The sequence below is a fragment of the Bradysia coprophila genome, unplaced genomic scaffold, assembly GCF_014529535.1.
Source record: "Bradysia coprophila strain Holo2 unplaced genomic scaffold, BU_Bcop_v1 contig_373, whole genome shotgun sequence".
In the NCBI taxonomy this organism is placed as follows: domain Eukaryota; kingdom Metazoa; phylum Arthropoda; class Insecta; order Diptera; family Sciaridae; genus Bradysia; species Bradysia coprophila.
The window spans coordinates 1,371,397-1,388,550 of record NW_023503632.1 but is presented as its reverse complement, the minus strand read 5'-3'; the positions used below and the strand labels follow the sequence as shown (position 1 = coordinate 1,388,550).

At 35.7% G+C, this 17,154-nt stretch overlaps 1 protein-coding gene and 1 long non-coding RNA gene across 2 annotated transcripts in view; both read left to right on the top strand.

Annotated features, from left to right (window-relative positions):
• LOC119081926 (cGMP-dependent 3',5'-cyclic phosphodiesterase-like) overlaps positions 1-17,154 on the top strand; it is a 75,707-nt gene that overhangs the window by 21,131 nt on the left and 37,422 nt on the right. The gene's annotated exons all lie outside the window — the stretch shown is intronic.
• On the top strand, positions 8,785-12,222 carry LOC119081932. Its single transcript, XR_005088555.1, has 3 exons — positions 8,785-8,795; positions 10,578-10,583; positions 12,089-12,222. It is a non-coding gene; the product is annotated as an uncharacterized LOC119081932 (long non-coding RNA).

Genomic DNA, 17,154 nt, shown 5'->3' with positions numbered 1-17,154 from the left:
GCGAAGCCGAGGTCAATAACATACAAAACGAGACTTTTCAATAGTTATGTAATGAATTTTGCATGTCTGGCGTCGAAAGTACTGCTTGAAACATGAAAAGTACGGTTTTTGACGCATGTAGTATGTAAAATTATGTGTTCCCCTTGTGGAGAAAATATGAAATTCCAACAACTTTCGTATATGTTCAAATTTCCCATTGTTTTCCCCTTGGTAAACAAATAACCATTCCAGGACATTTTCAACGTGAGCAAATGAACTCCTTATTTTTATCGAGTAAACTTCAATTATTATTTCTGAAAGTTATTTTCTGCACGATGTGTTCGGTAGGTTCCAAGTAACATTGTAAATTTATATATACTTGATGGTTTCCACCACCCACCACACATAATTTTGTGCAAAGCACATGCTTTTGACTTTGAAACAGAAAATGTTGCCACCACCCCATACACGCATTGTTTTTGGGTTTTTGGTAAATAATTTGTTTTGGGAACAACCGGAACAAAAACATTTTATCAGCGAGACTAAAAAGTTTCTGATGCTCCCACCAGGACATCACGTCGAATTCGTAAGTTTTACATTTTAACTGTGTTTAGAGAAAAAGTCCAAAATCGTTTTTATCCAAAACAAAAGAACATTTTCACGGAAATTTTACAATCTTATTCGATTTGGATGAAGGATGAAGAAAATCGGATTTCTTTTCGATTAGTTTTGAAGTGAGACGCAAAGGATATGGTGGATTTGTGATCGAAACAGTATCGTAGCTATACGTTGGTGCTTCGGGAGATGGCCCTAAAATTTTCAGCGCACGTACCGAAACTTTTCACAAAACTAATTTTTCAACTAAATAATCTCAATTCATCACAGTTATTCACCCGCACGGATAAAAAACTTTTTGAAGTGCCACCAGCTCTTTCACACTAATTCTGAAAAATACAACTGTGACTAAGGATGTGTCCTAGACACGGCACTGAGCACATTTCAGAACTAACAAGATAAAATCCCCCTCGGATTTTCTTCTTTTCTTGTCAGGTGGATCTGTAATGTGAGAATGATGGGCTGATAGACGTTTGTTTTACTGATTGGAATTTTTGAGGATTCGACAGCATCCCAATGTATGCGTACACACATGTGCTACACTGTTGTGACAAGATTTTATTCTGTTTGTTGTTAACTTAACGAGAAGAAATGGTCCGATTCAACAAAATGAAAACGAATGAAGGAAAATGTCCCATGTATATTTTGCGTTTCAGATCCTCACAACCTCACATATTTCGGTTTTGAGAAACTTTTATCATTTCGATTGTGAAAATCTTGTGGCAAAGTTGGTGAGCAAAATATTTGCTCTAAAATTCTAACATCATTTTATGTCCGCAATGAATTGTGGTTCAGTCTATTTAGCAACATGATATGCACGATAAACACTGAAAGACTGAAATATTTTAAATGTTTGGCTTTTCAATTATCGTACTCACTTGTGGCAAACTGGTAACCACAATAATAAATCGTTATCGTAATTCATAATAACTCCATGAACATTCTCACACGTTTTTTTAAAGACATATTTTACTCCATAACATGCTACGTAGGCGGAATCATTTATTCAAAGTTTGTATATGTACCTGAATTCCTAGAAATGCCACTTCAGTGGCAATGGTTATTTGGACTCAAACCCAAACCCATTTGTGGACAAAAGTCAACACCGTTTAGCAAGGAAATCAAAAATTAGTTGAAAATTTCACAGCTTTCAGTTCATCAGTAGGGGCAATTGTACAGCAATTGTTTTTCGTTAAGTGACAACTGTCAAAGGTGTCTCTTTCCATCTCTCTCCTCTACCTATGTCTGCGATATGAGTAGCCTTGTTAAAACTGACAAAAATTCGCTAGTGAAAATTGACAAATAATTGCTATACAGCTGGAGCATGTCAGACATGTCGAATGAATTGAACGAGCGATTTTCACGCAGTTTACGTCAAGCGATTGAGGCTAACAACAACTTAACGAAAAATTAAGTTAGGTTCCGTTGAAGAGTACCGTATTATGAACATAATGTATAAACGAAGGAATCCACCAAGGTAAATATAGTGAGGAGATAATGCCATATATAACCGAATCAGATACGCGGTGGCACGAAAGTTCGATATAAACGCCATCTCATCCCTTCGTTGAAAGCAAAAAATGGAATAGAAAGTCGGGCCATCTGTTGTGAGATAGCAAAAATATTTTTGTGAAATACAAGTAAATCGTAGTCAACCATTTTAAAAAAAGATGTCATTGGCATCGAACTTATATGCTAGGCCGCGCGTCTGAATGGCATTACCTCCTCACTATATTTACCTTGGAATCCACCATTAAAGGCAGGGACATTTTTTGAAAATTTTTAATTGTGGCTTCTTGCATAACTTATTTGAGCTAGGTTGCAGGGGAATTCACGCCGTAAGTGCGGTCGAAATTCAAAATGGAAAGTGCGGAGGTCTTTCTAACGTAGCGTCATTGTCATACAATGAAGCGTTGAGATGTATTTTCGGTTCACTTTTTCATCGAATCGTTCACTTAAAATTCAAATTTTAGGCTCACTTACGGCGTGAATTGTTTGCGTTCATGTTCAAAAGTATTTTCAATTTACGTATCAGTGATGCTCCCAGCATGAATATAAGTAATATTTTAGGAATTATGCAATCAAAATAGGCCTTGCATTTCTTTCATAAAGATAGGAGTCATGGAGCATATTTGACGTTGGAAAATGAGCGTTAGTGCTAGAAGCAGTGCTATGGCCGTCCTAATAAATTAAACTAATAGTGAATGACGTGTGTGACGATTATATATGATCACTAACCCCCTTTTTAGTAAATCATATTAATAGATCGGTAGTTTCAGACGTAACTTGACTTAAGTTTCGTTCATTCATTCATTTGTAAGAATTTTTAGCCCCGTACGAAGTACGAAGGGGCTTATAGGATTGCGATACCGTGTGTAATTGATGGAATTCGAAGCAGACGGTAAGGGCAAAGTGTTTGCCTATGTTCATAGATGACGAATCCGCAATAAAAATTTTGGCCGTCTGTCCGTCCGTCTGTCACGTCGATATCTTGAGTAAATCAAATCCGATTTCAAAATTTCTTTTTCCCTGAAAAATAGTCAAAATAGTGAGGCTAAGTTCGAAGATGGGCGATTTTGGGTCGACCCCTCCCGAGCTGGGGCCCCATAAGTGACTTAACGTTTTCCGAAGATATCTCTGGCCATTTAAAGGCTACACTTTTCAGTGATACGTCAAATGAAAGGTATTTACAATACTGATCGACGAAAAAAAAAAGTTTATGGAATGGATGACCGACTCGTGAGTTAGACCCCTTGGTGTGAACTAGGTACAGGGCGGCAAGCCGTTTTGCATGTAGGCTGGCCAAATTTAAACGGATTTAGATAGATTTTGCTTCATTAGATAGGTATTGACCGTACTAATCAGGGAAAAAAAGTTTATGAAATTCGGTTTACCGGAGCGTGAGCTAGGTCTCTTGGAGTGAGCTTATATGTCACTACTCGGCCGTACAGTGAAGATGGTGGTTTTTTGTTAATATCTCGAGTATAATTTGACCGAATTTCATGATTTTTTTTTGTTTGAAAGATACTAACGAATGCAAAGCAGCCGTACTATTCCACCTCCTAACAAAATGGCCGTCGGCCGCCATTTTGGATTTTTGTAAAAACAATATAAATCGATGAAAATGATAATTACAAAGTCGTACGGGGCTTCGTAATTGCGCTATGCGCAATTTTTAAGACGTACACATTTCATAAGAATTTTACTTTACCAACGTTTACAGCCGCAGTAGACTTACGGTAAGAGTAGGGCGACGGACGAACTAGGGGCACGTGCGCAATGGATGTACGGGCTTGTACGGGGCTCAGTCGCAGCAAACGCTCCGACTGTTCTGACGGCTCGTTTTTACGTGGATAGCATTTCAAACGTCCTTGAATATGATCTAAAAGTCATATTTGAACCCTTGCAAATAGAGGTACCCTTGCATAATATTCAATCAAAACCAGCCTCTAGTATTTCTGGTTATTATCTCACATTGATCGCAATAAACAAACCTCATTTTTTATCTAATAAAACGTTCTTCGTCTACTTTTTCATTTCACTTAACGAGATATTTGAATAGATTGCGTGATTTGTTGTGTGTTCCTAACCAATTATTCGTATGTTAATTTTTTGTTATCAATTTGTACTTTGAAAGAACGACCAGTGTAACAACAACCGATTTCGGATTATATTATTATTAATGAAGTGAAACCACTATAACGTTGAATACCGCAAAGATAAGATATGCCTCCATTCTAGTAAAATATTAAAATGTGCGCAAGATTTGTTACTATCACATTTATATAGTTTGCATTTGTGCTAATTAGAGGAAGTTTTTTTTATCGACATATAATCAACACCACGAAGCGAATGAATGTTACAATGGATCGTGTAATGTGTAAGGTGCGGTATATACCAGGGGCGTGGAACATATTATTCGGAATTGTTTTCAGGAATTCATAGGAACATTCAAGAATGTTCAGAATTTTGTTCCTAATAATAAGCCCTGGTACATACTGCATCGCAATATTTACATAGGTACACTGTGATTGTGGGAATCAATGAAATAAACGAAAAGGCTATACGCACTTCATGCGATTAGTCTTTATTTGACTAATCGCACTTCTGTACTAGACTGAAATAGTATTTTGTTTTACAATACTTGTAACACAACATACTATTATGACGTAGTTAATGAAGGTAGCGTTGACGTAAATCATTAAATGTAAGCGTTAATCTCTCGTATTACAAACACTCTGAAAAACATTTTGTAAAATGAAGCATGAAGCAGTAGTGACGCTTTTATTTACAATGTGTTTGTAGAATAGAGGAATACTCCCCTTCACAAAGTGTTCGTAGAAGAGAGGAATTCTTAAAGTTTTTGTAGAAGAGAGTAGAGCTTCCTTTTACACAACACTTGTAGAAGAGGGGATGCTTCCTTTCATAAAGGGTTTGTAGAACTATCCTACAAAGCAAAAAACCTTACAAACCGCACGGTGGGGCTGAACGAACTTTAAATAAAAGTGTAAGTTAACATCCCGGGTTTTTTCATAAGTGAGTTGGGGGAAGGAAGTGCTATTCAAGTAAACAAGTTTTAGCCAAATTCTCTGAGCTATTTCTGAGAGCTAGCATCAGAGCCAGCCAGGGCTTGTGAAACACTGAGGACTTAAGACTGACATTGGAATTGATAGAGGGACAAATTCTAAGACTTACTGTGTAAAAATTATTGCTCTCGACATTTTCTTCATAGAGCAATAGCAGCTGAAAGTCAAAATTTCAGCATGTTGAAAGACTGATATCTCCCTTACGAAGTAACTGAGGAAGCCTCTAAATAATAATCCCAGACTGGTTTTGAAAACCCTTTCGAATAGCAAAACAAATATTTTTGAATCGAGTTCTCTGTTACATTTTCAGAAATTGTACTTTTAGGCTACCCTCAGTAAACTTTGGCCGCTTCTATACCTTTCTAGTAGGATTGTTGCATATCAATGTGTTGCTCATGTGAAGCCGGGGGCTTTGCAACGATACCAAATATGCCATGATTGATCCTGTACAAGAAATGTTGATGAAAGAGTTTTGCATCGAGGTCGTTCTACTCGCAAATCTAGAGCTATCTAGATAAAATTATCTATTTTATGAACAAAAACTTGAAAATAGATTTTTCTCAAGGGTCTGTTGTGTTGAGCTGAAACACAATTCCTTTAATTTGCCAACGTTTCGACTCTAATCTGAGTCATCATCAGGGCCTTTATTCAAAATTCAAAAAACGGAACAAATTGAAAATACATAATTTTATCTTAATAGCTGCCTTGAACAAACCTATTCGCACTTTGTCTGATTAGTCTTTATTTCACTTTTCGCTCTTTGTGCCATTAGTACTTTCCTAAAATAAACTTTAAATGCACACAGCGAATCTTCGGTCACATAATAATATAAATGTGACGTGAAAATGCGCCATGTTTTCTCAATTTATACAACGTCATTCCGGCAATGTCAGCAATTTTATAACATTTTTACATTTTTATCCATTTACCTACTCAAAAATGAACATTCCGTTGATAGCTTTCGCTAAATTGTTTGAATAATAAAGAAAGTAACGAAAATGAATGACCGAACCATGTTTTCCGACAGGCTTCATTAAAAGTTATGAATTTTCAACTGCATTGTATGTGCACAAAGGATGGGAAAAACATAGCCCAAGGAAAAATTACACGGCAAAAGTTTTCTGTAAAAAATAAAACAAAATGTCACTCATTTCAGACTCTGGTTGGGGTTTGTTCCATCTTCCTTTTTTCCAAGTTCTTCTTTATACCAATGCTTCCTTTTGTGCAATAAATAACATCCCTTATTTGAAATCATAATGAAGATTACAAAATCTTTAAAGTTGTTTCCAACAATACGAAGAAGAGAAGTTCGTTGCTTGGTATACTTATTCTGGTCTATTCTGATGATGTAATCGGAATTGGATCATTTGTTGAGAATAAGTGTATATGAGTTTTATAACTATATCGGATTGATTTTTTGAGTAGAGAATTACAGGTACATGTCGTTGTAAATGCAACAATTTAGAGCTATGACCGAAACTATAATCAGTAAATATATCAGAGCACATGTTTTCCTTTGTTGTAAAATTTAGACTTGAATTTGCTTCAGCTGTTTGTCAGCTGTTCTTCTCATACAAACTGGTAAAAAAGTAACACTTACACGAGTGGTAGTGCTAAAGCCGTATAAAGATGTGTAAAAAGTTTTGTTCGTATGAGATAACCAGCTGAAAAACAGCTGAAGCAGATTCAGGTCAAAACACTCACGTTTACTGTACAACGAGCTGTACAATGCTCAGGACCTAATGCTGTCAAAATAATTGTCCAAAATTAAATTTCCAGGCCCTTTCTGCTTAATACGTACTTAACAGTCTCACAGCACCAAATTTCATCTAAAATGTGTCTTCGTCGTCGATCTTGGATAAAATAGTAGTATGCCAATGATTGAAAAATCCCGACTAAGAATAAATGAGAAAAGTTGGTCACAATGGTCATTTACATAACAAGGGATAAGGAGTTGAAAAGCGTGTGAATTTTGTCGAACCGAGGTCATGGAATATACGAAAGCTCGACTTTTCACTTTTATCCCAAGTTTTGTAATGTACACGCTAAAGTCGTAGAAAGTTCATGAAATTCGAGCCGCAACCATTTTTTACCCGGAAAAACGTTGGATGATGCAAAGTTATTAATTCTTTGACACTTTCCAAGGGTGCAGTGAGTAAAATAACTTACTTAATTGTCTGTAAATTTATGTTTTTCCTTGGGGGATTGAAGTGTTAGACCCTTACACTTGGAAAAATTGAAACTTCCAAGCAGGAGCGTAATCTACTATTGATAGAAAATCATTGCTGAATTCGAGTAAGGAGCTAATGCTGTCAAACAAATCAAATCTAATCAATGCTAACTGATTTATAGTTAGTTGTTAGAAACTCGAAGCTTTTCTTTGTAAGTTAGGATAACCCTTGGATATCTGCACACGAATGTTTTCTAAAGTCTATTCTGTTTTCCAACTTTGAACCGTAAGAACGCTCTATTATGTGTTACACTAAAACGAAACGTTCGCGGTTACACCGACATGTACCCACTAAATTCTTTCACACAACAATTGAACACACTCAAAAATGTAAAATTAGATTTGAGTGGGCAGGTATACAATATTCGTTCGAATTTGTGCATCTCGGCTGGTTAAATTTCAAATTACACATCGCATTTCAAAACAAATGTGTTTTTCAGAGTATACAAAGTACGTTCCTCCACAGTTCCGATGCTAAAATTAGATCAAGAAGCTTTGTGATGGCCAATCATCATCAAAAAACTCCATTGGGAATGCACATATCCAATATAATTCAGCGTGTGTAAAGTTTCACCGTTTCGTATTGTAGAACAGTGAAGTTAAACCGAGGAATAAATTGCCACAAATTCAGAATCTGCGAACATCACTGAACAGCTCTTCCCCTCTGCATATTCAATTTATTTATTTTATTTTTTTCAGTCAAACTTTTGATGGGTTACATGATACCTTTGTGGCAAAGTGGAAAAGAAACACTCCTCTCTATTCCACATTATATATCCACACAAAAGTCAAATGGGAATTGAATGGATAAAAGCATGAATTCTCCCTCTGTGATAGATGTAACATAATAAGAACCGAAGCAACTAAAAGTTTCCACAAACTTTCAACGAAATATGATTTATGGTTCTTGTTCATTTTAATTCGGTTATATGCCGAAACCAGATCTAACATATACTGTGAGTACACTCTATCTCTACACTACATCTATAATCTATAGATAAATATCAGGGGTCGGTGTAAAATGCCAATGCTCGTACGTATATTTACACTTTATTAAAATGAAAGCCAAAGTAGTTTTCACAAAATTACCATTAATTTATACGAAAAAGTTTTTGTGTTAGGTCCTCTACAGTTCTGCTATATACCTATACCGTTGCTCTTGGCAGAGAATATTATAACAATTTCCGCTATAATAAAGGTAAACTTCCTCTCTCACTATCGACTACACCATAAAATGAATCTGCTTTTCTTCGGAGAAACCGGAGACTTCATTTGCGAAGGTCTTCAAGTGGCAAGAGTTTTAATCACAGGGGTGTAACTTAGAGCAATTTTCATTGTTGCTGCTTAGAACATTTTTGATTTTTGTACCAGCCCTGTTGAATGTAGTTCAAAATGATCGACTCTTTTTTTAATTTTCTGAATGTTATAGTTTTCGGCAACGATGATTTTCTGTTTTCGGCAATTGTCTGAAATCGATGGTATTTTACGACAATTTTTATGGTAAAGTGGTACACCCGTGGTTTTAATAAAGAAATTGTAAATCCTAAACTCACACGATTCCGTAAGAAAATGTTGATAAAATTATGTTGTTATAAGCTCCCACAGTTGTATGTAATATTATGACTGTATTATCCTATCGGGTACCCAGCACACAGTCACACTACATATATATTAATTACGAAAAGGAAGAAATTTATCATTAAATTATATCTAGCGTATCGTAATGAATATCACCATACAAATGAACTCGTTTATGCGTTCGCTATTCCCACTCACGTTTGTTATATATTTTCTTAATGTGCAATTTAAGCACTTACTACGTCATTGTTAGTGAATATATCCCTTTGTATCCGGGGTGGTAGATGAACGTATAAAATTATACACACATTTAGAAGTATATTTGTGGCAACATCTACCCACCCACAATACGAGCTAACCGTAGTGATGCTATCTCCATTCACTTTTTATCAAAATTAAAAAATCGTTTTTTAGCAGTTCCATGTAGAGCTTTGGTGGTTTCATTCTTTTAAATTTCTCTTTGAATGGAAGGGAAAACAAAAGAGAGGAATATTTCGAACAATGTTATTGTTTCCGCGACTAGAAAGCTCTTACTTGTTTCTCTTAGCGTATGTAACTCTTTTCATTATAACGTTGGTTGATACTAGATTCCAGATCTGATGATGTTGAGTGATACTTTTATCTACTGACCCGACACACAACAACGTACGCGAAAATATTCGCCACAACAACACCAAATGACAAATGTTTCTGTTATGGCAACTCTAAAGTCTCCTTCGTAACGAAGTTCGTAACTGAGCGACACTTTCACATCGTAAATTTCCAGCGACTTTCCAATACAGCACTTCAGCGTAGAAAAGCGGTTGAATGAAAAATTTTAAAATCTCGTGTTGCTACTGCTGTTAGGCATAGTAAATCTCGCATATTTCTTTGTGTAACTCACATCTAGTGCGCAAAACAACATTTATTAACTAGTTAGCAAAATAGTTATTTATGACATCAAGTGCGCAGGCTCTAAAATAGGTGTGTTCCATCGAACGGTAAAAGCGATTTTGGACAAGCCGAAAACGAACGAGAGCATCGAGCATCCACATTTCGTCAACAATAATTTTGTGTCTCAATGGATAACGTTTTGACAGTTGAAATAACATTGGAACAGACCTATTGTGCGATGTGATTAACCATATTTTCTCTACTCAAACGGTCATGAGAAAGTAGTGTTTTGTTGACGTTTTGTCTGATGACAATTCAGGCGAGAAAATTTCTACTTTTTCTCCGGTGGGGACGAAATACAATAACGGACGAGAAGTTGTAATCGAAAATTTCGTTGCAATATTTCCCGAAACATCGTTTTAATTTAAAGATTCGTTTTGATATGCATGTTAGAACTCAATATCGTCGTTCTCATGACAAAGTATCGTAACTGTAAATTTTGTAATATTTCCCTAAATATAAGAGCTACGAAGTTCGTATCTTAGACAAAGTTGTTGACAGTGTTTTGTTGTTTAAGGAAATATGTGAGCAGCCGCAAAAAACTAATAGGAAAGTGAGCGGCCGCTTTCTATTTCCTAAACTGTTAGAGATAGAAGGTCGGTTCAAAAGACAAACTTGTAGAGAATTTCATTCTGAACAAAAGTCGTCATACAAAGAACTACGTTACTTGTAACTGTGAGCCGTTGCACTCAATTTCTGGCTAGAGCGACGGCATATCCGAATTTAGTAATATTTCCGAAAATATGTGAGCTACGAAGTTTATTGTTTAGACAAAGTGGTTGAAATTGTTCTGCTGATTAAGTAAATATGTGAGCAGCCGCAAAATTTTTAATAGGAAAGTGAGCGGCCGCACCACATTTTTTTAACGGTAAGAGATAGAAAGTTGGTTCAAAGGACAAATTTGTAGACAATTTTATTTTGAACAAAACTCGTCATACAAAGAACTACGTTACTTACAAGTGTGAGCCGCCGTACTTAATTTTGGCTAGAGCATCGATATAAGAAGTATTTTTAAGCAAAAAGTCTTTTCTAAATACGACAAATGTTATACAAAATGTTGATTGTTGTTGATTGAGTGTGAGCTGCTATATAGACTGTGAGAGATAAATATTGGTAGTGCTATAGCATACTGTAGGATGTTTTTTTTAGTTGAAAGGTGAAAACAAGAAGAATCTTTGTAAGTGATCTATGTGTGGTTTCAACGGCTTCAACACACTTAATTTCGATGGTGGATTACAATTACTTTACTAAACAAATGAAAAGCAAGATATCTTTATTCTTGATAGTTGTTAACCTGAATCCACGAATAAAACCAAATATAAAACAGAAAATATGTAATTTGCCTGTTTTCATGTGCGAGTACTTACATTGTTTTACAATTATAATTTTTATTATTCTACTACTTCGAATGCAAAGAAAAAAGTAATACATAAAAGAGGCACTGCTTGCTGAAGCTTCATTTATAATTAAGATACGGTACAGCTCTGATAAATTAAAAAGATACACACTAAGTCCCACCTACTAGGTGGGTCAGATCCCTTGACGGTCTGAACTTCTCAATATTTTTATCAATGTAAAATTCGACAAGTATGTTGATCGCTCTACTCTTAGAGCTAATAAACTACATAATTTTATAATAATTCCCTTAACTGGAAGTCAGGGTCTTATGACAGAAAATAACCTGAAACGTCCGTCACGCTAAGTTCACTATGGTATTTCGAAAATATTCTACATTGGCAAAAAACGTTACAATAGAGAAAACGTCCGTAACGCTTTCGTCACCGCGATAACTCGACTAATTCTTAACCTATTTACAAAATTTTAATTTTAATCGACAGAGGATGAAAGTCATGAAGTTAAGTTGTTGATGGGAAATATTGAAGTAGTAAGATGGGAGTAATTCTCATCAGATTTTTTGTTTGAATCGACGAAGATTTAAATTCTTGAGGTGAGTTCGTAGATGAATAATGTTGGAACAACGAGATAGGAAAAATTCTACACAGACGTTTTTCCTCGTTACCACAATAAATTGAGTAATTTTAACACGATTTTCAAAATTTTGGTTTTGGTTTACGTTCGTAGATGGGCAATATTTGAGTAATTGTAAACACAACATTTTTTGCTTGTTATCACTAAATTTTTGCGTTGATTGGTAGTAAAATCTTAGATAAAACGTTGACTTGAGTAATTCGCAACGGAATTCCAGAAACATTTCTTATCGGTAGAGTAATGAAATTTTGAATTTCTGGTCTAATAATCTAGAAGTACTTTCCAAAAGAGTTTTTGTTTCCTATCTTTATAACACGATCACTCGAGCAATTCTCAGAGGCTTCCAAAATCGCAGATATGAAAATATTTTGTTAGAATATCATTCGGTCTTACTTTAGAAAAGTAAGTTTTGAAGCTACGTTTAAGCATGGATTTACATGACATTACGTGTTTTCTGAAGGTTTCGACCAGTAGCTTAATTCATGTTGTTAAATTCGAAGATTAGATTTTTCATTGTACTATCCCCTGGAATCCAAGGCAATTTTTGCGTGAAATTTTATTCTTAAAAGAATTTTTTCGCTGCCTTTCAAGCAGAGAATATTTGAACAAGTGTGAACTTTGCGGCCAGAGCGATGCAAGGGCCGTAATTCACACGAAATTCATTTATTCAAAAGACTTCAGCACTTTTTAGTAGAGTCATATTTATTGGTAGTTTCTTCAGAAAATAAATTAAATTTGAGTAAAATAAACCATTATTGCTGCTGTTTTCTAAACTGCCAGTGAAAATAAAAGAAATTTTCAACTAATTATGTAGCGAATAGACCATCCTTACATCACTTTTTCATCTTACTAAAATTTTGTCAGCTTAAAAGCACCAGCTTTTAATGGTAAGAAAACTAAGCCTGCAACTATTGAAACATTTCGTCGGTCAAGTGACCTGACCCACCCTAGTTACAGCAAATCGTGTTAATAGTCAATATAGAGGTAACTATTACCATAAATACAAATAATTTATCAAACAACAAAAGATAGCACCGTATGCTTTTGGAACATTATTTCGGTAAAAATACACTTTTCCAATTGGATCTCCTACTAGTTAGTTATTGACACAATGGTACTAACACTACTGTTTGCTTTCTCACTATGTAATATGTCCAGCGACCTATACGACATAGACTGATGGTTGCAACAAATTAAGTATAAAAAGTGCCTAGGACTATTGCCGTGTGATAGTCAACTCTATAGCTTTATGTCTTTGGATTGTTCATTGTGTATGGCATGTCAAAATGCGAAATATTTTTGGCGCAATTTATTTTTACGCCATGCAAAAAGCTTTTGGTTTTGAACTATTGACACCTCGAAATTCAGTGTTTCAACAGAAAATTCCGAATATTAGATGCTGAGTTGAGTGTAAGATGTCCTAATGACTATTATCAGTTCAAAATTCTAATTAAAACTCGTAATAGGTTGATAAATTATTCGATAAGATGAAAACTCGATCTGCTGCAAGTAACCGCGTCGAAAATAACATTCAAGAAACTCCGGAGGAGTTTGTGTGTGATGGAGCTGGAAGAGAAGAACCGAAGCAAAGGGCCCCAAAAAGACCAAAAGGCAGCTTCAAAAAACTGAATAGTCGAAACCGATTGCACGGAGTCGGTTACATAAAGTTCAACACTTGCAACTTGGTACCACCGAAAGCTATTGGGGCTCGCTGTTCAGGCAATTGTAAAGCACTCGGTAGAACATGCCATACATTTTCGGATGAAGACCGAACAAAAATATTCAAAGCATTTTATGCGCTCGACTGTCCGGAACGTCAACGTGATTTTATTTGCCGCCATGTTACATCAGATCCGAAAAAAAGAGCTACAGCTGGAGAAGACTCCAGACGAAACAATACCAACACATACTCGCTAACCATTCGAAGTAAACGTACAAGGGTTTGCAAACGCTTCTTCCTCGCAACCCTTGCTATATCTGAAACTGTGGTCAAAACATCACTTGGAAAATTGACTGATGTTGGAACGATGGAGCCAGAGAAAAGAGGTGGCAGGGTTGAATTGAATCAACAGCGTGATTTGCGTATCAGTAATTTCGTCCATTCTCACATCGACCGGTTTCCACGAATCGAATCGCATTATTGCAGACAAAACTCCGATCGAGAGTATTTAAGCCCTGATTTGTCATTGTCCAAGATGCATCGAATGTATTGTGCAGAACAGAGTGACAAAGAGAGCTTGGTCAGCTACACATTTTACAGCCGAATTTTTCATGAGAAAAATCTTTCGTTCCATCATCCCAAAAAAGATCAATGCACACTCTGCAACTGTTTCCGAACCGGCGATCAAGCGACAAAAGAAAGTCTCGACAAAAAATACAATTCTCACATTGAGGAAAAACAGGCCGTGCGAAAGATCAAAGACAAATGTAAGAAGGAATCCGTTGAATCGAAGTTGGTCGCTACTGCAGTGTTCGATATGGAGCAGGTTTTTACGTTTCCGATGTCCTACGAATCATTGGTCTTTTACAAAAGACGACTTGCAGCATTCAACTTGACTATTTATGAACTCGCATCCAGAGAATGCGATTGTTATTTTTGGGACGAAACCCAGAGCCGCAGAGGTTCTTCTGAAGTAAGTTCCTGCGTATTTTCATACCTCCAGACATTGGATGAACGTAATCACATCAAAGTAAATCTGTTCGCTGATGGGTACCCAGGTCAAAATAAAAACACAATCGTGGCCTCGATGTTGCTGTATTTTATTCGCAACAGTAAAAACGTGGAGGAAGTTAGCCTGCGCTTTTTCGAAACAACCCACGGGCAAAATGAAGGTGACTCGGCACACAGTGCTATATCGAATGCTGTAGATTCCGCAGGAGAGATACTGGTACCGTCGCAAATGCCATCAGTTATCGTAAAAGCCCGGAACAGAAATCCATACACAGTTCATTCAATGAACTTTGAGGACTTCTTAGATTTCAAATCGTATTCACAGTCCCTAAACATTTTGTCAAACCGAAAGAACGATGATGGAAGTGGTTCCATAAATTGGACCAATGTGATGGAAATTCGAGTGATAAAAAGCGCGCCGAATACACTGTTTTACAAGAACAGTCACTGCCACGATATTTACAAGTCGATTACATTAAAGAAATCTGCCGATAACCCTGTCGGTAAATTGAATCCTGTGCCAATCAACATAACCGCTGCGAAATATGATGATTTAATGTCATTATGTACTGGACAAATTCGTGTTATCAGAGACTCTGATCATGTAGAGTTCTACAAAAACTTGCCCCATTTTGAAAAATGAGGCCGGTATCTTTTTCGTTTATCAGAGCTGTATCGTTTCTTAATTAGAATCGAAGTTGTTGCATGAACATCTTTTATTTTTTGCTTTAAAATCTATTACTTAAAAAAATAAATAAAATAAAAAATAACGAAAATTAAAGGATAAAAAAAATTAATACGGATTGTTAAAATTTTTAATTTAAAAAATGTAAACAAAATTACTTTTAACTAAAATTTAAAATTTTTAAAATTTTAAAAAGATTTTATTTGTCACCAATATTTAACGAATGAAGTGTTCCTAATTTTTATTTTAATATTGTAAGCGGGAAAAAATAAATGAAATGAAAAACTAATACTTTTTCTTTTAACGAAACCAATGCGGCTTCGTGTACAATATTACAAAATGTTGACACACTTTTACGATTTGTCGCTAACTACTAACCAAAATTAAGTACGGCGGCTCACACTTGCAAGTAACGTAGTTTTTTGTATGACGAGTTTTGTTCAAAATAAAATTGTCTACAAATTTGTCCTTTGAACCAACTTTCTATCTCTTACCGTTAAAAAAATGTGGTGCGGCCGCTCACTTTCCTATTAAAAATTTTGCGGCTGCTCACACATTTACTTAATCAGCAGAACAATTTCAACCACTTTGTCTAAACAATAAACTTCGTAGCTCACATATTTTCGGAAATATTACTAAATTCGGATATGCCGTCGCTCTAGCCAGAAATTGAGTGCAACGGCTCACAGTTACAAGTAACGTAGTTCTTTGTATGACGACTTTTGTTCAGAATGAAATTCTCTACAAGTTTGTCTTTTGAACCGACCTTCTATCTCTAACAGTTTAGGAAATAGAAAGCGGCCGCTCACTTTCTTATTAGTTTTTTGCGGCTGCTCACATATTTCCTTAAACAACAAAACACTGTCAACAACTTTGTCTAAGATACGAACTTCGTAGCTCTTATATTTAGGGAAATATTACAAAATTTACAGTTACGATACTTTGTCATGAGAACGACGATATGAATCTCTCAGAACCATCTAATCATCTATTATCTGTTTATCTGATACAACGAAAATGAGCGGGCTCGGTGGGCTCATACTGATCCAACATCCAAGTGAATTTTATTTTAAATGAAGTGAAATAATGGCCTCAATAATTATGCTCGCAATACGCTTGCCATCTGCAAAAGGTTAAGACTAATTGTTTGTTCGATAATTATCTCCGGTTGTTGATATAATAATTAACAAGTTGTCGACACCTGTAGATAATTGTCAGCGGCAGATCTGAATGTGTGTATTGTATTAATTATGGTTACGCTTGCATATTGACTACACGACAAAATATATCTAAAGTACGCGACCACTAAAATATGCTATACACGTGTACGACTCTGCAATGGCTTGAAATGCCAACAATTGAATTGTTGCGATGGTATTTGTACAATTTATTGTTGGACTATATTTTACAATTTTTTCTTGTACAAAAAAATAATTCGTTTTTCCCCACAATTTCTTCTTGAAAATTAACAATATAGGCTCCTGTTCACCTTCGGGCGCTTTCAAATCACATGACAATAGAAACGAAAAGAACGTAAAAATATTTTCTTTGAAATAAAAGTAATTTATTCACCCCTCTGCTTCCTATTAAATTGACAAATATTAATAAGACCGGAAAGCGAACAGGTGATTTTTAATCGAAAGTTGTGCCGTTTCAAAATTGATTTCCCGATGAACTTTCGTTAGATAATATGTTTTTCCTAACCAGCGTTAAAATATCTCGACTTCGTCGTTTATTTCCCACGTCGTTTCTAACTTAATTAACTTAATTCGATTCCAGCACTCGCCTCCGGCTCGAGCTGCAAACCTCTCATTCGCTAAAGAAGCATTTTAGCATGCGTTCTATTTTCGTCTATCATTTGATGTTGTAACTGATTCTCGATGAATAG